This window comes from Triturus cristatus, chromosome 1_1 (genome assembly GCF_964204655.1).
Source record: "Triturus cristatus chromosome 1_1, aTriCri1.1, whole genome shotgun sequence".
Classification (NCBI taxonomy): Eukaryota; Metazoa; Chordata; class Amphibia; order Caudata; family Salamandridae; genus Triturus; species Triturus cristatus.
This window is the reverse complement of record NC_140579.1, coordinates 1180570137-1180595594: the sequence shown is the minus strand read 5'-3', so window position 1 is coordinate 1180595594 and position 25458 is coordinate 1180570137.

The following is a 25458-nucleotide window of genomic DNA, read 5'->3' as shown; positions in this document are numbered from 1 at the left end:
TATATCTGCAGTGATGGTGATCTCACACCTGTATCTGCAGTGATAGTGATCTCACACCTATATCTCAAGTAATGATGATCTCACACCTATATTTGCAGTGATAATGATCTCACACCTATGTCTGCAGTGATGGTGATCTCACACCTATATCTGCAGTGATGGTGATCTCATACCTAAATCTGCAGTGATACCGATCTCACACCTATATCTGAAGTAATATCTGCAGTGATAGTGATCTCAAACCTATAGCTGCAGTGATAGTGATCTAACACCAATATCTACAGTGATAGAGATCTCACACCTATATCTGCAGTGATGGTGATCTTACTCCTATATCTGCTGTGATAGTGATCTCACACCTATCTTTGCAGTGATAGTGATCTCACACTTATATCTGCAGCGATGGTGATCTTACACCTATGCGTGCAGTGATAGTGATCTCACACCTATATCTGCAGTGATGGTGATCTTACACCTATATCTGCAGTGATAGTGAGCTCACACCCATCTCTGCAGTGATAGTGATCTCTCACCCATATCTGCAGTGATGGTGATCTCACCTATATATGCAGTGATAGTGATCTCACACCTATATCTGAATTAATGGGGATCCCACACCTATATCTACAGTAATAATAATCTCATACCTATATCTGCAGTGATGGTGATCTCACGCCTATATCTGCAGTGATAGTGATCTCACACCTATATCTGCAGTGATGGTCATCTCACACCTATATCTGCAGTGATAGTGATCTCACACCAATATCTGCATTGGTGGTGATCTCACACCTATATCTGCAGTGATAGTGATCTCACACCTATATCTGCAGTGATGTTGATCTCACCTATATCTGCAGTGATTGTGATGTCACACCTGTATCTGAAGCAATATCTGCAGTGATTGTGATCTCACACATATCTGCAGTGATAGTAATCTCACGCCTATTTCTGAAGTAATGGTGATCTCACACCTGTATCTGAAGTAATGGTAATCTCACACCTATATCTGCAGTGATAGTGATCTCACATCTATATCTGCAGTGAAAGTGATATACAGTGATAGTGATCTCACATCTTTATCTGCAGTGAGAGTGATCTTACTCTTATATCTGCAGTGATAGTCATCTCACACCAATATCTGCAGTGATGGCAATCTCACACATATATCTGTAGTGATAGTGATCTTGCACCTATATCTGCAGTAATAGTGCTCTCACACATATATCTGCAGTGATGGTGATCTCACACCTAAATCTGCGGTGACAGTGATCTCACACCTATATCTGAAGTAATGGTGATCTCACACCTATATCTCCAGTGATAGGGATCTCATACCTATATCTGAAGTAATATCTGCAGTGATAGAGATCTCAAACCTATATCTGCAGTGATAGTGATCTAACACCAATATCTACAGTGATAGAGATCTCACACCTATATCTGCAGCAATATTGATCTCACACCTATATATGCAGTGATGTTGATCTCACCTATATCTGCAGTGATTGTGATGTCACTCCTGTATCTGAAGCAATATCTGCAGTGATTGTGATCTCACACATATCTGCAGTGATAGTGATCTCACGCCTATTTCTGAAGTAATGGTGATCTCACACCTGTATCTGAAGTAATGGTAATCTCACACCTATATCTGCAGTGATAGTGATATCACATCTATATCTGCAGTGAAAGTGATATACAGTGATAGAGATCTCACATCTTTATCTGCAGTGAGAGTGATCTCACTCTTATATCTGCAGTGATAGTCATCTCACACCAATATCTGCAGTGATGGCAATCTCACACATATATCTGCAGTGATAGTGATCTTGCACCTATATCTGCAGTAATAGTGCTCTCACACCTATATCTGCAGTGATGGTGATCTCACACCTAAATCTGCAGTGACAGTGATCTCACACCTATATCTGAAGTAATGGTGATCTCACACCTGTATCTGCAGTGATAGTGATCTCACGCCTATATCTCAAGTAATGATGATCTCACACCTATATTTGCAGTGAAAGAGATCTCACACCTATAGCTGCAGTGATAGTGTTCTCACACCTATATCTGCAGTGATAGTGATCTAACACCAATATCTGCAGGGATAGTGAGCTCACACCTATATATGCAGAGATAGTGATCTCACACCTATATCTGCAGCAATAGTGATCTCACACCTATATCTGCAGTGATGTTGATCTCACCTATATCTGCAGTGATTGTGATGTCACATCTGTATCTGAAGCAATATCTGCAGTGATTGTGATCTCACACATATCTGCAGTGATAGTGATCTCACGCCTATTTCTGAAGTAATGGTGATCTCACACCTGTATCTGAAGTAATGGTAATCTCACACCTATATCTGCAGTGATAGTGATCTCACATCTTTATCTGCAGTGAGAGTGATCTCACTCTTATATCTGCAGTGATAGTCATCTCACACCAATATCTGCAGTGATGGCAATCTCACACATATATCTGCAGTGATAGTGATCTTGCACCTATATCTGCAGTAATAGTGCTCTCACACCTATATCTGCAGTGATGGCGATCTCACACCAATATCTACAGTGATAGAGATCTCACACCTATATCTGCCGTGATAGTGATCTCACACCTATATCAGCAGTGATTGTGATCTCACAACAATATCTGCAGTGATGGTGATCTCACACCTATATCTGCAGTGATGGTGATCTCACACCTGTATTTGCAGTGATAGTGATCTCACACCTATATCTCAAGTAATGATGATCTCACACCTATATTTGCAGTGATAATGATCTCACACCTATATCTGCAGTGATGGTGATCTCACACCTATATCTGCAGTGATGGTGATCTCATACCAAAATCTGCAGTGATAGGGATCTCACACCTATATCTGAAGTAATGTCTGCAGTGATAGTGATCTCAAACCAATAGCTGCAGTGATAGTGATCTAACACCAATATCTACAGTGATAGAGATCTCACACCTATATCTGCAGTGATGGTGATCTTACACCTATATCTGCTGTGATAGGGATCTCACACCTATCTCTGCAGCGATAGTGATCTCACACGTATATCTACAGCGATGGTGATCTTACACCTATATCTGCAGTGATAGTGATCTCTCACCTATCTCTGCAGTGATGGTGATCTTACACCTATACGTGCAGTGATAGTGATCTCACACCTATATCTGCAGTGATTGTGATCTCACACCTATCTCTGAATTAACATCTGCAGTGATAGTGATCTCAAACCTATATCTGCAGTGATAGTGATCTCACACCAATATCTACAGTGATAGAGATCTCACACCTATATCTGCCGTGATAGTGATCTCACACCTATATCAGCAGTGATTTTGATCTCACAACAATATCTGCTGTGATGGTGATCTCACACCTATATCTGCAGTGATGGTGATCTCACACCTGTATCTGCAGTGATAGTGATCTCACACCTATATCTCAAGTCATGATGATCTCACACCTATATTTGCAGTGATAACGATCTCACACCTATATCTGCAGTGATGGTGATCTCACACCTATATCTGCAGTGATGGTGATCTCATACCTAAATCTGCAGTGATAGGGATCTCACACCTATATCTGAAGTAATGTCTGCAGTGATAGTGATCTCAAACCTATAGCTGCAGTGATAGTGATCTCACACCCATCTCTGCAGTGATAGTGATCTCACACCCATATCTGCAGTGATGGTGATCTCACCTATATATGTAGTGATAGTGATCTCACACCTATATCTGAAGTAATGGTGATCTCACACCTATATCTACAGTAATAATAATCTCATACCTATATCTGCAGTGATGGTGATCTCACGCCTATTTCTGCAGTGATAGTGATCTCACACCTACATCTGCAGTGATGCTGATCTCACACCTATATCTGCAATGATGGTCATCTCACACCTATATCTGCAGTGATAGTGATCTCACACCTATATCTGAAGTGATGATGCTCTGACACCTATATCTGTAGTGATGGTGATCTCACACCACTATCTGCAGTGATAGAGATCTCACACCTTTATCTGCAGTGATGGTGATCTCACACCTATATCTGCTGTGATAGTGAGCTCACACCAATATCTGCATTGGTGTTGATCTCACACCTATATCTTCAGTGATAGTGATCTCACACCTATATCTGCAGCAATAGTGATCTCACACCTATATCTGCAGTGATGTTGATCTCACCTATATCTGCAGTGAGTGTGATGTCACACCTGTTTCTGAAGCATTATCTGCAGTGATAGTGATCTCACACATGTCTGCAGTGATAGTGATCTCACGCCTATTTCTGAAGTAATGGTGATCTCACACCTGTATCTGAAGTAATGGTGATCTCTCACCAATATCTGCAGTGATAGTGATCTCACATCTATATCTGAAGTGAAAGTGATATACAGTGATAGAGATCTCACATGTTTATCTGCAGTGAGAGTGATCTCACTCCTATATCTGTAGTGATAGTCATCTCACATCAATATCTGCAGTGATGGCAATCTCACACATATATCTGCAGTGATAGTGATCTTGCACCTATATCTGCAGTAATAGTGCTCTCACACCTATATCTGCGGTGATGGTGATTTCACACCTAAATCTGCAGTGATAGTGATCTCACACCTATATCTGAAGTAATAGTGATCTCACACCTATATCTGCGGTGATAGGGATCTCATACCTTTATCTGAAGTAATATCTGCAGTGATAGTGATCTCAAACCTATATCTGCAGTGATCGTGATCTAACACCAATATCTACAGTGATAGAGATCTCACACCTAGATCTGCAGTGATAGTGATCTCACACCTATATCTGCAGTGATAGTGATTTCACACCTATCTCTGAATTAATATCTGCAGTGATAGTGATCTCAAACCTATATCTGCAGTGATAGTCATCTCACACCAATATCTACAGTGATAGAGATCTCACACTTATATCTGCCATGATAGTGATCTCACACCTATATCAGCAGTGATTGTGATCTCACACCTATATCTACAGTAATAATAATCTCATACCTATATCTGCAGTGATGGTGATCTCACGCCTATTTCTGCAGTGATAGTGATCTCACACCTACATCTGCAGTGATGCTGATCTCACACCTATATCTGCAATGATGGTCATCTCACACCTATATCTGCAGTGATAGTGATCCCACACCTATATCTGAAGTGATGATGCTCTGACACCTATATCTGCAGTCATAGTGATCTCACACCAATATCTGTAGTGATGGTGATCTCACACCACTATCTGCAGTGATAGAGATCTCACACCTATATCTGCAGTGATGGTGATCTCATACCTAAATCTGCAGTGATAGGCATCTCACACCTATATCTGAAGTAATGTCTGCAGTGATAGTGATCTCAAACCAATAGCTGCAGTGATAGTGATCTAACACCAATATCTACAGTGATAGAGATCTCACACCTATATCTGCAGTGATGGTGATCTTACACCTATATCTGCCATGATAGTGATCTCACACCTATATCAGCAGTGATTGTGATCTCACAACAATATCTGCAGTGATGGTGATCTCACACCTATATCTGCAGTGATGGTGATCTCACACCTGTATCTGCAGTGATAGTGATCTCACACCTATATCTCAAGTAATGATGATCTCACACCTATATTTGCAGTGATAATGATCTCACACCTATGTCTGCAGTGATGGTGATCTCACACCTATATCTGCAGTGATGGTGATCTCATACCTAAATCTGCAGTGATACCGATCTCACACCTATATCTGAAGTAATATCTGCAGTGATAGTGATCTCAAACCTATAGCTGCAGTGATAGTGATCTAACACCAATATCTACAGTGATAGAGATCTCACACCTATATCTGCAGTGATGGTGATCTTACTCCTATATCTGCTGTGATAGTGATCTCACACCTATCTTTGCAGTGATAGTGATCTCAGACTTATATCTGCAGCGATGGTGATCTTACACCTATGCGTGCAGTGATAGTGATCTCACACCTATATCTGCAGTGATGGTGATCTTACACCTATATCTGCAGTGATAGTGAGCTCACACCCATCTCTGCAGTGATAGTGATCTCTCACCCATATCTGCAGTGATGGTGATCTCACCTATATATGCAGTGATAGTGATCTCACACCTATATCTGAATTAATGGGGATCCCACACCTATATCTACAGTAATAATAATCTCATACCTATATCTGCAGTGATGGTGATCTCACGCCTATATCTGCAGTGATAGTGATCTCACACCTATATCTGCAGTGATGGTCATCTCACACCTATATCTGCAGTGATAGTGATCTCACACCAATATCTGCATTGGTGGTGATCTCACACCTATATCTGCAGTGATAGTGATCTCACACCTATATCTGCAGTGATGTTGATCTCACCTATATCTGCAGTGATTGTGATGTCACACCTGTATCTGAAGCAATATCTGCAGTGATTGTGATCTCACACATATCTGCAGTGATAGTAATCTCACGCCTATTTCTGAAGTAATGGTGATCTCACACCTGTATCTGAAGTAATGGTAATCTCACACCTATATCTGCAGTGATAGTGATCTCACATCTATATCTGCAGTGAAAGTGATATACAGTGATAGAGATCTCACATCTTTATCTGCAGTGAGAGTGATCTTACTCTTATATCTGCAGTGATAGTCATCTCACACCAATATCTGCAGTGATGGCAATCTCACACATATATCTGTAGTGATAGTGATCTTGCACCTATATCTGCAGTAATAGTGCTCTCACACATATATCTGCAGTGATGGTGATCTCACACCTAAATCTGCGGTGACAGTGATCTCACACCTATATCTGAAGTAATGGTGATCTCACACCTATATCTCCAGTGATAGGGATCTCATACCTATATCTGAAGTAATATCTGCAGTGATAGAGATCTCAAACCTATATCTGCAGTGATAGTGATCTAACACCAATATCTACAGTGATAGAGATCTCACACCTATATCTGCAGCAATATTGATCTCACACCTATATATGCAGTGATGTTGATCTCACCTATATCTGCAGTGATTGTGATGTCACTCCTGTATCTGAAGCAATATCTGCAGTGATTGTGATCTCACACATATCTGCAGTGATAGTGATCTCACGCCTATTTCTGAAGTAATGGTGATCTCACACCTGTATCTGAAGTAATGGTAATCTCACACCTATATCTGCAGTGATAGTGATATCACATCTATATCTGCAGTGAAAGTGATATACAGTGATAGAGATCTCACATCTTTATCTGCAGTGAGAGTGATCTCACTCTTATATCTGCAGTGATAGTCATCTCACACCAATATCTGCAGTGATGGCAATCTCACACATATATCTGCAGTGATAGTGATCTTGCACCTATATCTGCAGTAATAGTGCTCTCACACCTATATCTGCAGTGATGGTGATCTCACACCTAAATCTGCAGTGACAGTGATCTCACACCTATATCTGAAGTAATGGTGATCTCACACCTGTATCTGCAGTGATAGTGATCTCACGCCTATATCTCAAGTAATGATGATCTCACACCTATATTTGCAGTGAAAGAGATCTCACACCTATAGCTGCAGTGATAGTGTTCTCACACCTATATCTGCAGTGATAGTGATCTAACACCAATATCTGCAGGGATAGTGAGCTCACACCTATATATGCAGAGATAGTGATCTCACACCTATATCTGCAGCAATAGTGATCTCACACCTATATCTGCAGTGATGTTGATCTCACCTATATCTGCAGTGATTGTGATGTCACATCTGTATCTGAAGCAATATCTGCAGTGATTGTGATCTCACACATATCTGCAGTGATAGTGATCTCACGCCTATTTCTGAAGTAATGGTGATCTCACACCTGTATCTGAAGTAATGGTAATCTCACACCTATATCTGCAGTGATAGTGATCTCACATCTTTATCTGCAGTGAGAGTGATCTCACTCTTATATCTGCAGTGATAGTCATCTCACACCAATATCTGCAGTGATGGCAATCTCACACATATATCTGCAGTGATAGTGATCTTGCACCTATATCTGCAGTAATAGTGCTCTCACACCTATATCTGCAGTGATGGCGATCTCACACCAATATCTACAGTGATAGAGATCTCACACCTATATCTGCCGTGATAGTGATCTCACACCTATATCAGCAGTGATTGTGATCTCACAACAATATCTGCAGTGATGGTGATCTCACACCTATATCTGCAGTGATGGTGATCTCACACCTGTATTTGCAGTGATAGTGATCTCACACCTATATCTCAAGTAATGATGATCTCACACCTATATTTGCAGTGATAATGATCTCACACCTATATCTGCAGTGATGGTGATCTCACACCTATATCTGCAGTGATGGTGATCTCATACCAAAATCTGCAGTGATAGGGATCTCACACCTATATCTGAAGTAATGTCTGCAGTGATAGTGATCTCAAACCAATAGCTGCAGTGATAGTGATCTAACACCAATATCTACAGTGATAGAGATCTCACACCTATATCTGCAGTGATGGTGATCTTACACCTATATCTGCTGTGATAGGGATCTCACACCTATCTCTGCAGCGATAGTGATCTCACACGTATATCTACAGCGATGGTGATCTTACACCTATATCTGCAGTGATAGTGATCTCTCACCTATCTCTGCAGTGATGGTGATCTTACACCTATACGTGCAGTGATAGTGATCTCACACCTATATCTGCAGTGATTGTGATCTCACACCTATCTCTGAATTAACATCTGCAGTGATAGTGATCTCAAACCTATATCTGCAGTGATAGTGATCTCACACCAATATCTACAGTGATAGAGATCTCACACCTATATCTGCCGTGATAGTGATCTCACACCTATATCAGCAGTGATTTTGATCTCACAACAATATCTGCTGTGATGGTGATCTCACACCTATATCTGCAGTGATGGTGATCTCACACCTGTATCTGCAGTGATAGTGATCTCACACCTATATCTCAAGTCATGATGATCTCACACCTATATTTGCAGTGATAACGATCTCACACTTATATCTGCAGTGATAGGGATCTCACACCTATATCGGAAGTAATGTCTGCAGTGATAGTGATCTCAAACCTATAGCTGCAGTGATAGTGATCTCACACCCATCTCTGCAGTGATAGTGATCTCACACCCATATCTGCAGTGATGGTGATCTCACCTATATATGTAGTGATAGTGATCTCACACCTATATCTGAAGTAATGGTGATCTCACACCTATATCTACAGTAATAATAATCTCATACCTATATCTGCAGTGATGGTGATCTCACGCCTATTTCTGCAGTGATAGTGATCTCACACCTACATCTGCAGTGATGCTGATCTCACACCTATATCTGCAATGATGGTCATCTCACACCTATATCTGCAGTGATAGTGATCTCACACCTATATCTGAAGTGATGATGCTCTGACACCTATATCTGTAGTGATGGTGATCTCACACCACTATCTGCAGTGATAGAGATCTCACACCTTTATCTGCAGTGATGGTGATCTCACACCTATATCTGCTGTGATAGTGAGCTCACACCAATATCTGCATTGGTGTTGATCTCACACCTATATCTTCAGTGATAGTGATCTCACACCTATATCTGCAGCAATAGTGATCTCACACCTATATCTGCAGTGATGTTGATCTCACCTATATCTGCAGTGAGTGTGATGTCACACCTGTATCTGAAGCATTATCTGCAGTGATAGTGATCTCACACATGTCTGCAGTGATAGTGATCTCACGCCTATTTCTGAAGTAATGGTGATCTCACACCTGTATCTGAAGTAATGGTGATCTCTCACCAATATCTGCAGTGATAGTGATCTCACATCTATATCTGAAGTGAAAGTGATATACAGTGATAGAGATCTCACATGTTTATCTGCAGTGAGAGTGATCTCACTCCTATATCTGTAGTGATAGTCATCTCACATCAATATCTGCAGTGATGGCAATCTCACACATATATCTGCAGTGATAGTGATCTTGCACCTATATCTGCAGTAATAGTGCTCTCACACCTATATCTGCGGTGATGGTGATTTCACACCTAAATCTGCAGTGATAGTGATCTCACACCTATATCTGAAGTAATAGTGATCTCACACCTATATCTGCGGTGATAGGGATCTCATACCTTTATCTGAAGTAATATCTGCAGTGATAGTGATCTCAAACCTATATCTGCAGTGATCGTGATCTAACACCAATATCTACAGTGATAGAGATCTCACACCTAGATCTGCAGTGATAGTGATCTCACACCTATATCTGCAGTGATAGTGATTTCACACCTATCTCTGAATTAATATCTGCAGTGATAGTGATCTCAAACCTATATCTGCAGTGATAGTCATCTCACACCAATATCTACAGTGATAGAGATCTCACACTTATATCTGCCATGATAGTGATCTCACACCTATATCAGCAGTGATTGTGATCTCACACCTATATCTACAGTAATAATAATCTCATACCTATATCTGCAGTGATGGTGATCTCACGCCTATTTCTGCAGTGATAGTGATCTCACACCTACATCTGCAGTGATGCTGATCTCACACCTATATCTGCAATGATGGTCATCTCACACCTATATCTGCAGTGATAGTGATCCCACACCTATATCTGAAGTGATGATGCTCTGACACCTATATCTGCAGTGATAGTGATCTCACACCAATATCTGTAGTGATGGTGATCTCACACCACTATCTGCAGTGATAGAGATCTCACACCTATATCTGCAGTGATGGTGATCTCATACCTAAATCTGCAGTGATAGGCATCTCACACCTATATCTGAAGTAATGTCTGCAGTGATAGTGATCTCAAACCAATAGCTGCAGTGATAGTGATCTAACACCAATATCTACAGTGATAGAGATCTCACACCTATATCTGCAGTGATGGTGATCTTACACCTATATCTGCTGTGATAGGGATCTCACACCTATCTCTGCAGTGATAGTGATCTCACACGTATATCTACAGCGATGGTGATCTTACACCTATATCTGCAGTGATAGTGATCTCTCACCTATCTCTGCAGTGATGGTGATCTTACACCTATACGTGCAGTGATAGTGATCTCACACCTATATCTGCAGTGATTGTGATCTCACACCTATCTCTGAATTAACATCTGCAGTGATAGTGATCTCAAACCTATATCTGCAGTGATAGTGATCTCACACCAATATCTACAGTGATAGAGATCTCACACCTATATCTGCCGTGATAGTGATCTCACACCTATATCAGCAGTGATTTTGATCTCACAACAATATCTGCTGTGATGGTGATCTCACACCTATATCTGCAGTGATGGTGATCTCACACCTGTATCTGCAGTGATAGTGATCTCACACCTATATCTCAAGTCATGATGATCTCACACCTATATTTGCAGTGATAACGATCTCACACCTATATCTGCAGTGATGGTGATCTCACACCTATATCTGCAGTGATGGTGATCTCATACCTAAATCTGCAGTGATAGGGATCTCACACCTATATCTGAAGTAATGTCTGCAGTGATAGTGATCTCAAACCTATAGCTGCAGTGATAGTGATCTAACACCAATATCTACAGTGATAGAGATCTCACACCTATATCTGCAGTGATGGTGATCTTACACCTATATCTGCTGTGATAGGGATCTCACGCCTATCTCTGCAGTGATAGTGATCTCACACGTATATCTGCAGCGATGGTGATCTTACACCTATATCTGCAGTGATAGTGATCTCTCACCTATCTCTGCAGTGATGGTGATCTTACACCTATACGTGCAGTGATAGTGATCTCACACCCATATCTGCAGTGATAGTGATCTCACACCCATCTCTGCAGTGATAGTGATCTCACACCCATATCTGCAGTGATGGTGATCTCACCTATATATGTAGTGATAGTGATCTCACACCTATATCTGAAGTAATGGTGATCTCACACCTATATCTACAGTAATAATAATCTCATACCTATATCTGCAGTGATGGTGATCTCACGCCTATTTCTGCAGTGATAGTGATCTCACACCTACATCTGCAGTGATGCTGATCTCACACCTATATCTGCAATGATGGTCATCTCACACCTATACCTGCAGTGATAGTGATCTCACACCTATATCTGAAGTGATGATGCTCTGACACCTATATCTGTAGTGATGGTGATCTCACACCACTATCTGCAGTGATAGAGATCTCACACCTTTATCTGCAGTGATGGTGATCTCACACCTATATCTGCTGTGATAGTGAGCTCACACCAATATCTGCATTGGTGTTGATCTCACACCTATATCTTCAGTGATAGTGATCTCACACCTATATCTGCAGCAATAGTGATCTCACACCTATATCTGCAGTGATATTGATCTCACCTATATCTGCAGTGAGTGTGATGTCACACCTGTATCTGAAGCATTATCTGCAGTGATAGTGATCTCACACATGTCTGCAGTGATAGTGATCTCACGCCTATTTCTGAAGTAATGGTGATCTCACACCTGTATCTGAAGTAATGGTGATCTCTCACCAATATCTGCAGTGATAGTGATCTCACATCTATATCTGAAGTGAAAGTGATATACAGTGATAGAGATCTCACATGTTTATCTGCAGTGAGAGTGATCTCACTCCTATATCTGTAGTGATAGTCATCTCACATCAATATCTGCAGTGATGGCAATCTCACACATATATCTGCAGTGATAGTGATCTTGCACCTATATCTGCAGTAATAGTGCTCTCACACCTATATCTGCGGTGATGGTGATTTCACACCTAAATCTGCAGTGATAGTGATCTCACACCTATATCTGAAGTAATAGTGATCTCACACCTATATCTGCAGTGATAGGGATCTCATACCTTTATCTGAAGTAATATCTGCAGTGATAGTGATCTCAAACCTATATCTGCAGTGATCGTGATCTAACACCAATATCTACAGTGATAGAGATCTCACACCTAGATCTGCAGTGATAGTGATCTCACACCTATATCTGCAGTGATAGTGATTTCACACCTATCTCTGAATTAATATCTGCAGTGATAGTGATCTCAAACCTATATCTGCAGTGATAGTCATCTCACACCAATATCTACAGTGATAGAGATCTCACACTTATATCTGCCATGATAGTGATCTCACACCTATATCAGCAGTGATTGTGATCTCACACCTATATCTACAGTAATAATAATCTCATACCTATATCTGCAGTGATGGTGATCTCACGCCTATTTCTGCAGTGATAGTGATCTCACACCTACATCTGCAGTGATGCTGATCTCACACCTATATCTGCAATGATGGTCATCTCACACCTATATCTGCAGTGATAGTGATCCCACACCTATATCTGAAGTGATGATGCTCTGACACCTATATCTGCAGTGATAGTGATCTCACACCAATATCTGTAGTGATGGTGATCTCACACCACTATCTGCAGTGATAGAGATCTCACACCTATATCTGCAGTGATGGTGATCTCATACCTAAATCTGCAGTGATAGGCATCTCACACCTATATCTGAAGTAATGTCTGCAGTGATAGTGATCTCAAACCTATAGCTGCAGTGATAGGGATCTAACACCAATATCTACAGTGATAGAGATCTCACACCTATATCTGCAGTGATGGTGATCTTACACCTATATCTCCTGTGATAGGGATCTCACACCTATCTCTGCAGTGATAGTGATCTCACACGTATATCTGCAGCGATGGTGATCTTACACCTATATCTGCAGTGATAGTGATCTCTCACCTATCTCTGCAGTGATGGTGATCTTACACCTATACATGCAGTGATAGTGATCTCACACCTATATCTGCAGTGATAGTGATCTCACACCTATCTCTGAATTAATATCTGCAGTGATAGTGATCTCAAACCTATATCTGCAGTGATAGTCATCTCACACCAATATCGACAGTGATATAGATCTCACACCTATATCTGCAGTGATGGTGATCTTACACCTATATCTGCAGTGATAGTGATCTCACACCAATATCTGCATTGGTGGTGATCTCACACCTATATCTGCAGTGATAGTGATCTCACACCTATATCTGCAGTGATGTTGATCTCACCTATATCTGCAGTGATTGTGATGTCACACCTGTATCTGAAGCAATATCTGCAGTGATTGTGATCTCACACATATCTGCAGTGATAGTAATCTCACGCCTATTTCTGAAGTAATGGTGATCTCACACCTGTATCTGAAGTAATGGTAATCTCACACCTATATCTGCAGTGATAGTGATCTCACATCTATATCTGCAGTGAAAGTGATATACAGTGATAGAGATCTCACATCTTTATCTGCAGTGAGAGTGATCTTACTCTTATATCTGCAGTGATAGTCATCTCACACCAATATCTGCAGTGATGGCAATCTCACACATATATCTGTAGTGATAGTGATCTTGCACCTATATCTGCAGTAATAGTGCTCTCACACATATATCTGCAGTGATGGTGATCTCACACCTAAATCTGCGGTGACAGTGATCTCACACCTATATCTGAAGTAATGGTGATCTCACACCTATATCTCCAGTGATAGGGATCTCATACCTATATCTGAAGTAATATCTGCAGTGATAGAGATCTCAAACCTATATCTGCAGTGATAGTGATCTAACACCAATATCTACAGTGATAGAGATCTCACACCTATATCTGCAGCAATATTGATCTCACACCTATATATGCAGTGATGTTGATCTCACCTATATCTGCAGTGATTGTGATGTCACTCCTGTATCTGAAGCAATATCTGCAGTGATTGTGATCTCACACATATCTGCAGTGATAGTGATCTCACGCCTATTTCTGAAGTAATGGTGATCTCACACCTGTATCTGAAGTAATGGTAATCTCACACCTATATCTGCAGTGATAGTGATATCACATCTATATCTGCAGTGAAAGTGATATACAGTGATAGAGATCTCACATCTTTATCTGCAGTGAGAGTGATCTCACTCTTATATCTGCAGTGATAGTCATCTCACACCAATATCTGCAGTGATGGCAATCTCACACATATATCTGCAGTGATAGTGATCTTGCACCTATATCTGCAGTAATAGTGCTCTCACACCTATATCTGCAGTGATGGTGATCTCACACCTAAATCTGCAGTGACAGTGATCTCACACCTATATCTGAAGTAATGGTTATCTCACACCTGTATCTGCAGTGATAGTGATCTCACGCCTATATCTCAAGTAATGATGATCTCACACCTATATTTGCAGTGAAAGAGATCTCACACCTATAGCTGCAGTGATAGTGTTCTCACACCTATATCTGCAGTGATAGTGATCTAACACCAATATCTGCAGGGATAGTGAGCTCACACCTATATATGCAGAGATAGTGATCTCACACCTATATCTGCAGCAATAGTGATCTCACACCTATATCTGCAGTGATGTTGATCTCACCTATATCTGCAGTGATTGTGATGTCACATCTGTATCTGAAGCAATATCTGCAGTGATTGTGATCTCACACATATCTGCAGTGATAGTGATCTCACGCCTATTTCTGAAGTAATGGTGATCTCACACCTGTATCTGAAGTAATGGTAATCTCACACCTATATCTGCAGTGATAGTGATCTCACATCTTTATCTGCAGTGAGAGTGATCTCACTCTTATATCTGCAGTGATAGTCATCTCACACCAATATCTGCAGTGATGGCAATCTCACACATATATCTGCAGTGATAGTGATCTTGCACCTATATCTGCAGTAATAGTGCTCTCACACCTATATCTGCAGTGATGGCGATCTCACACCAATATCTACAGTGATAGAGATCTCACACCTATATCTGCCGTGATAGTGATCTCACACCTATATCAGCAGTGATTGTGATCTCACAACAATATCTGCAGTGATGGTGATCTCACACCTATATCTGCAGTGATGGTGATCTCACACCTGTATTTGCAGTGATAGTGATCTCACACCTATATCTCAAGTAATGATGATCTCACACCTATATTTGCAGTGATAATGATCTCACACCTATATCTGCAGTGATGGTGATCTCACACCTATATCTGCAGTGATGGTGATCTCATACCAAAATCTGCAGTGATAGGGATCTCACACCTATATCTGAAGTAATGTCTGCAGTGATAGTGATCTCAAACCAATAGCTGCAGTGATAGTGATCTAACACCAATATCTACAGTGATAGAGATCTCACACCTATATCTGCAGTGATGGTGATCTTACACCTATATCTGCTGTGATAGGGATCTCACACCTATCTCTGCAGCGATAGTGATCTCACACGTATATCTACAGCGATGGTGATCTTACACCTATATCTGCAGTGATAGTGATCTCTCACCTATCTCTGCAGTGATGGTGATCTTACACCTATACGTGCAGTGATAGTGATCTCACACCTATATCTGCAGTGATTGTGATCTCACACCTATCTCTGAATTAACATCTGCAGTGATAGTGATCTCAAACCTATATCTGCAGTGATAGTGATCTCACACCAATATCTACAGTGATAGAGATCTCACACCTATATCTGCCGTGATAGTGATCTCACACCTATATCAGCAGTGATTTTGATCTCACAACAATATCTGCTGTGATGGTGATCTCACACCTATATCTGCAGTGATGGTGATCTCACACCTGTATCTGCAGTGATAGTGATCTCACACCTATATCTCAAGTCATGATGATCTCACACCTATATTTGCAGTGATAACGATCTCACACCTATATCTGCAGTGATGGTGATCTCACACCTATATCTGCAGTGATGGTGATCTCATACCTAAATCTGCAGTGATAGGGATCTCACACCTATATCTGAAGTAATGTCTGCAGTGATAGTGATCTCAAACCTATAGCTGCAGTGATAGTGATCTCACACCCATCTCTGCAGTGATAGTGATCTCACACCCATATCTGCAGTGATGGTGATCTCACCTATATATGTAGTGATAGTGATCTCACACCTATATCTGAAGTAATGGTGATCTCACACCTATATCTACAGTAATAATAATCTCATACCTATATCTGCAGTGATGGTGATCTCACGCCTATTTCTGCAGTGATAGTGATCTCACACCTACATCTGCAGTGATGCTGATCTCACACCTATATCTGCAATGATGGTCATCTCACACCTATATCTGCAGTGATAGTGATCTCACACCTATATCTGAAGTGATGTTGCTCTGACACCTATATCTGTAGTGATGGTGATCTCACACCACTATCTGCAGTGATAGAGATCTCACACCTTTATCTGCAGTGATGGTGATCTCACACCTATATCTGCTGTGATAGTGAGCTCACACCAATATCTGCATTGGTGTTGATCTCACACCTATATCTTCAGTGATAGTGATCTCACACCTATATCTGCAGCAATAGTGATCTCACACCTATATCTGCAGTGATGTTGATCTCACCTATATCTGCAGTGAGTGTGATGTCACACCTGTTTCTGAAGCATTATCTGCAGTGATAGTGATCTCACACATGTCTGCAGTGATAGTGATCTCACGCCTATTTCTGAAGTAATGGTGATCTCACACCTGTATCTGAAGTAATGGTGATCTCTCACCAATATCTGCAGTGATAGTGATCTCACATCTATATCTGAAGTGAAAGTGATATACAGTGATAGAGATCTCACATGTTTATCTGCAGTGAGAGTGATCTCACTCCTATATCTGTAGTGATAGTCATCTCACATCAATATCTGCAGTGATGGCAATCTCACACATATATCTGCAGTGATAGTGATCTTGCACCTATATCTGCAGTAATAGTGCTCTCACACCTATATCTGCGGTGATGGTGATTTCACACCTAAATCTGCAGTGATAGTGATCTCACACCTATATCTGAAGTAATAGTGATCTCACACCTATATCTGCGGTGATAGGGATCTCATACCTTTATCTGAAGTAATATCTGCAGTGATAGTGATCTCAAACCTATATCTGCAGTGATCGTGATCTAACACCAATATCTACAGTGATAGAGATCTCACACCTAGATCTGCAGTGATAGTGATCTCACACCTATATCTGCAGTGATAGTGATTTCACACCTATCTCTGAATTAATATCTGCAGTGATAGTGATCTCAAACCTATATCTGCAGTGATAGTCATCTCACACCAATATCTACAGTGATAGAGATCTCACACTTATATCTGCCATGATAGTGATCTCACACCTATATCAGCAGTGATTGTGATCTCACACCTATATCTACAGTAATAATAATCTCATACCTATATCTGCAGTGATGGTGATCTCACGCCTATTTCTGCAGTGATAGTGATCTCACACCTACATCTGCAGTGATGCTGATCTCACACCTATATCTGCAATGATGGTCATCTCACACCTATATCTGCAGTGATAGTGATCCCACACCTATATCTGAAGTGATGATGCTCTGACACCTATATCTGCAGTCATAGTGATCTCACACCAATATCTGTAGTGATGGTGATCTCACACCACTATCTGCAGTGATAGAGATCTCACACCTATATCTGCAGTGATGGTGATCTCATACCTAAATCTGCAGTGATAGGCATCTCACACCTATATCTGAAGTAATGTCTGCAGTGATAGTGATCTCAAACCAATAGCTGCAGTGATAGTGATCTAACACCAATATCTACAGTGATAGAGATCTCACACCTATATCTGCAGTGATGGTGATCTTACACCTATATCTGCCATGATAGTGATCTCACACCTATATCAGCAGTGATTGTGATCTCACAACAATATCTGCAGTGATGGTGATCTCACACCTATATCTGCAGTGATGGTGATCTCACACCTGTATCTGCAGTGATAGTGATCTCACACCTATATCTCAAGTAATGATGATCTCACACCTATATTTGCAGTGATAATGATCTCACACCTATGTCTGCAGTGATGGTGATCTCACACCTATATCTGCAGTGATGGTGATCTCATACCTAAATCTGCAGTGATACCGATCTCACACCTATATCTGAAGTAATATCTGCAGTGATAGTGATCTCAAACCTATAGCTGCAGTGATAGTGATCTAACACCAATATCTACAGTGATAGAGATCTCACACCTATATCTGCAGTGATGGTGATCTTACTCCTATATCTGCTGTGATAGTGATCTCACACCTATCTTTGCAGTGATAGTGATCTCAGACTTATATCTGCAGCGATGGTGATCTTACACCTATGCGTGCAGTGATAGTGATCTCACACCTATATCTGCAGTGATGGTGATCTTACACCTATATCTGCAGTGATAGTGAGCTCACACCCATCTCTGCAGTGATAGTGATCTCTCACCCATATCTGCAGTGATGGTGATCTCACCTATATATGCAGTGATAGTGATCTCACACCTATATCTGAATTAATGGGGATCCCACACCTATATCTACAGTAATAATAATCTCATACCTATATCTGCAGTGATGGTGATCTCATGCCTATATCTGCAGTGATAGTGATCTCACACCTATATCTGCAGCGATGGTCATCTCACACCTATATCTGCAGTGATAGTGATCTCACACCAATATCTGCATTGGTGGTGATCTCACACCTATATCTGCAGTGATAGTGATCTCACACCTATATCTGCAGTGATGTTGATCTCACCTATATCTGCAGTGATTGTGATGTCACACCTGTATCTGAAGCAATATCTGCAGTGATTGTGATCTCACACATATCTGCAGTGATAGTAATCTCACGCCTATTTCTGAAGTAATGGTGATCTCACACCTGTATCTGAAGTAATGGTAATCTCACACCTATATCTGCAGTGATAGTGATCTCACATCTATATCTGCAGTGAAAGTGATATACAGTGATAGAGATCTCACATCTTTATCTGCAGTGAGAGTGATCTTACTCTTATATCTGCAGTGATAGTCATCTCACACCAATATCTGCAGTGATGGCAATCTCACACATATATCTGTAGTGATAGTGATCTTGCACCTATATCTGCAGTAATAGTGCTCTCACACATATATCTGCAGTGATGGTGATCTCACACCTAAATCTGCGGTGACAGTGATCTCACACCTATATCTGAAGTAATGGTGATCTCACACCTATATCTCCAGTGATAGGGATCTCATACCTATATCTGAAGTAATATCTGCAGTGATAGAGATCTCAAACCTATATCTGCAGTGATAGTGATCTAACACCAATATCTACAGTGATAGAGATCTCACACCTATATCTGCAGCAATATTGATCTCACACCTATATATGCAGTGATGTTGATCTCACCTATATCTGCAGTGATTGTGATGTCACTCCTGTATCTGAAGCAATATCTGCAGTGATTGTGATCTCACACATATCTGCAGTGATAGTGATCTCACGCCTATTTCTGAAGTAATGGTGATCTCACACCTGTATCTGAAGTAATGGTAATCTCACACCTATATCTGCAGTGATAGTGATATCACATCTATATCTGCAGTGAAAGTGATATACAGTGATAGAGATCTCACATCTTTATCTGCAGTGAGAGTGATCTCACTCTTATATCTGCAGTGATAGTCATCTCACACCAATATCTGCAGTGATGGCAATCTCACACATATATCTGCAGTGATAGTGATCTTGCACCTATATCTGCAGTAATAGTGCTCTCACACCTATATCTGCAGTGATGGTGATCTCACACCTAAATCTGCAGTGACAGTGATCTCACACCTATATCTGAAGTAATGGTGATCTCACACCTGTATCTGCAGTGATAGTGATCTCACGCCTATATCTCAAGTAATGATGATCTCACACCTATATTTGCAGTGAAAGAGATCTCACACCTATAGCTGCAGTGATAGTGTTCTCACACCTATATCTGCAGTGATAGTGATCTAACACCAATATCTGCAGGGATAGTGAGCTCACACCTATATATGCAGAGATAGTGATCTCACACCTATATCTGCAGCAATAGTGATCTCACACCTATATCTGCAGTGATGTTGATCTCACCTATATCTGCAGTGATTGTGATGTCACATCTGTATCTGAAGCAATATCTGCAGTGATTGTGATCTCACACATATCTGCAGTGATAGTGATCTCACGCCTATTTCTGAAGTAATGGTGATCTCACACCTGTATCTGAAGTAATGGTAATCTCACACCTATATCTGCAGTGATAGTGATCTCACATCTTTATCTGCAGTGAGAGTGATCTCACTCTTATATCTGCAGTGATAGTCATCTCACACCAATATCTGCAGTGATGGCAATCTCACACATATATCTGCAGTGATAGTGATCTTGCACCTATATCTGCAGTAATAGTGCTCTCACACCTATATCTGCAGTGATGGCGATCTCACACCAATATCTACAGTGATAGAGATCTCACACCTATATCTGCCGTGATAGTGATCTCACACCTATATCAGCAGTGATTGTGATCTCACAACAATATCTGCAGTGATGGTGATCTCACACCTATATCTGCAGTGATGGTGATCTCACACCTGTATTTGCAGTGATAGTGATCTCACACCTATATCTCAAGTAATGATGATCTCACACCTATATTTGCAGTGATAATGATCTCACACCTATATCTGCAGTGATGGTGATCTCACACCTATATCTGCAGTGATGGTGATCTCATACCAAAATCTGCAGTGATAGGGATCTCACACCTATATCTGAAGTAATGTCTGCAGTGATAGTGATCTCAAACCAATAGCTGCAGTGATAGTGATCTAACACCAATATCTACAGTGATAGAGATCTCACACCTATATCTGCAGTGATGGTGATCTTACACCTATATCTGCTGTGATAGGGATCTCACACCTATCTCTGCAGCGATAGTGATCTCACACGTATATCTACAGCGATGGTGATCTTACACCTATATCTGCAGTGATAGTGATCTCTCACCTATCTCTGCAGTGATGGTGATCTTACACCTATACGTGCAGTGATAGTGATCTCACACCTATATCTGCAGTGATTGTGATCTCACACCTATCTCTGAATTAACATCTGCAGTGATAGTGATCTCAAACCTATATCTGCAGTGATAGTGATCTCACACCAATATCTACAGTGATAGAGATCTCACACCTATATCTGCCGTGATAGTGATCTCACACCTATATCAGCAGTGATTTTGATCTCACAACAATATCTGCTGTGATGGTGATCTCACACCTATATCTGCAGTGATGGTGATCTCACACCTGTATCTGCAGTGATAGTGATCTCACACCTATATCTCAAGTCATGATGATCTCACACCTATATTTGCAGTGATAACGATCTCACACCTATATCTGCAGTGATGGTGATCTCACACCTATATCTGCAGTGATGGTGATCTCATACCTAAATCTGCAGTGATAGGGATCTCACACCTATATCTGAAGTAATGTCTGCAGTGATAGTGATCTCAAACCTATAGCTGCAGTGATAGTGATCTCACACCCATCTCTGCAGTGATAGTGATCTCACACCCATATCTGCAGTGATGGTGATCTCACCTATATATGTAGTGATAGTGATCTCACACCTATATCTGAAGTAATGGTGATCTCACACCTATATCTACAGTAATAATAATCTCATACCTATATCTGCAGTGATGGTGATCTCACGCCTATTTCTGCAGTGATAGTGATCTCACACCTACATCTGCAGTGATGCTGATCTCACACCTATATCTGCAATGATGGTCATCTCACACCTATATCTGCAGTGATAGTGATCTCACACCTATATCTGAAGTGATGATGCTCTGACACCTATATCTGTAGTGATGGTGATCTCACACCACTATCTGCAGTGATAGAGATCTCACACCTTTATCTGCAGTGATGGTGATCTCACACCTATATCTGCTGTGATAGTGAGCTCACACCAATATCTGCATTGGTGTTGATCTCACACCTATATCTTCAGTGATAGTGATCTCACACCTATATCTGCAGCAATAGTGATCTCACACCTATATCTGCAGTGATGTTGATCTCACCTATATCTGCAGTGAGTGTGATGTCACACCTGTATCTGAAGCATTATCTGCAGTGATAGTGATCTCACACATGTCTGCAGTGATAGTGATCTCACGCCTATTTCTGAAGTAATGGTGATCTCACACCTGTATCTGAAGTAATGGTGATCTCTCACCAATATCTGCAGTGATAGTGATCTCACATCTATATCTGAAGTGAAAGTGATATACAGTGATAGAGATCTCACATGTTTATCTGCAGTGAGAGTGATCTCACTCCTATATCTGTAGTGATAGTCATCTCACATCAATATCTGCAGTGATGGCAATCTCACACATATATCTGCAGTGATAGTGATCTTGCACCTATATCTGCAGTAATAGTGCTCTCACACCTATATCTGCGGTGATGGTGATTTCACACCTAAATCTGCAGTGATAGTGATCTCACACCTATATCTGAAGTAATAGTGATCTCACACCTATATCTGCGGTGATAGGGATCTCATACCTTTATCTGAAGTAATATCTGCAGTGATAGTGATCTCAAACCTATATCTGCAGTGATCGTGATCTAACACCAATATCTACAGTGATAGAGATCTCACACCTAGATCTGCAGTGATAGTGATCTCACACCTATATCTGCAGTGATAGTGATTTCACACCTATCTCTGAATTAATATCTGCAGTGATAGTGATCTCAAACCTATATCTGCAGTGATAGTCATCTCACACCAATATCTACAGTGATAGAGATCTCACACTTATATCTGCCATGATAGTGATCTCACACCTATATCAGCAGTGATTGTGATCTCACACCTATATCTACAGTAATAATAATCTCATACCTATATCTGCAGTGATGGTGATCTCACGCCTATTTCTGCAGTGATAGTGATCTCACACCTACATCTGCAGTGATGCTGATCTCACACCTATATCTGCAATGATGGTCATCTCACACCTATATCTGCAGTGATAGTGATCCCACACCTATATCTGAAGTGATGATGCTCTGACACCTATATCTGCAGTGATAGTGATCTCACACCAATATCTGTAGTGATGGTGATCTCACACCACTATCTGCAGTGATAGAGATCTCACACCTATATCTGCAGTGATGGTGATCTCATACCTAAATCTGCAGTGATAGGCATCTCACACCTATATCTGAAGTAATGTCTGCAGTGATAGTGATCTCAAACCAATAGCTGCAGTGATAGTGATCTAACACCAATATCTACAGTGATAGAGATCTCACACCTATATCTGCAGTGATGGTGATCTTACACCTATATCTGCTGTGATAGGGATCTCACACCTATCTCTGCAGTGATAGTGATCTCACACGTATATCTACAGCGATGGTGATCTTACACCTATATCTGCAGTGATAGTGATCTCTCACCTATCTCTGCAGTGATGGTGATCTTACACCTATACGTGCAGTGATAGTGATCTCACACCTATATCTGCAGTGATTGTGATCTCACACCTATCTCTGAATTAACATCTGCAGTGATAGTGATCTCAAACCTATATCTGCAGTGATAGTGATCTCACACCAATATCTACAGTGATAGAGATCTCACACCTATATCTGCCGTGATAGTGATCTCACACCTATATCAGCAGTGATTTTGATCTCACAACAATATCTGCTGTGATGGTGATCTCACACCTATATCTGCAGTGATGGTGATCTCACACCTGTATCTGCAGTGATAGTGATCTCACACCTATATCTCAAGTCATGATGATCTCACACCTATATTTGCAGTGATAACGATCTCACACCTATATCTGCAGTGATGGTGATCTCACACCTATATCTGCAGTGATGGTGATCTCATACCTAAATCTGCAGTGATAGGGATCTCACACCTATATCTGAAGTAATGTCTGCAGTGATAGTGATCTCAAACCTATAGCTGCAGTGATAGTGATCTAACACCAATATCTACAGTGATAGAGATCTCACACCTATATCTGCAGTGATGGTGATCTTACACCTATATCTGCTGTGATAGGGATCTCACGCCTATCTCTGCAGTGATAGTGATCTCACACGTATATCTGCAGCGATGGTGATCTTACACCTATATCTGCAGTGATAGTGATCTCTCACCTATCTCTGCAGTGATGGTGATCTTACACCTATACGTGCAGTGATAGTGATCTCACACCCATATCTGCAGTGATAGTGATCTCACACCCATCTCTGCAGTGATAGTGATCTCACACCCATATCTGCAGT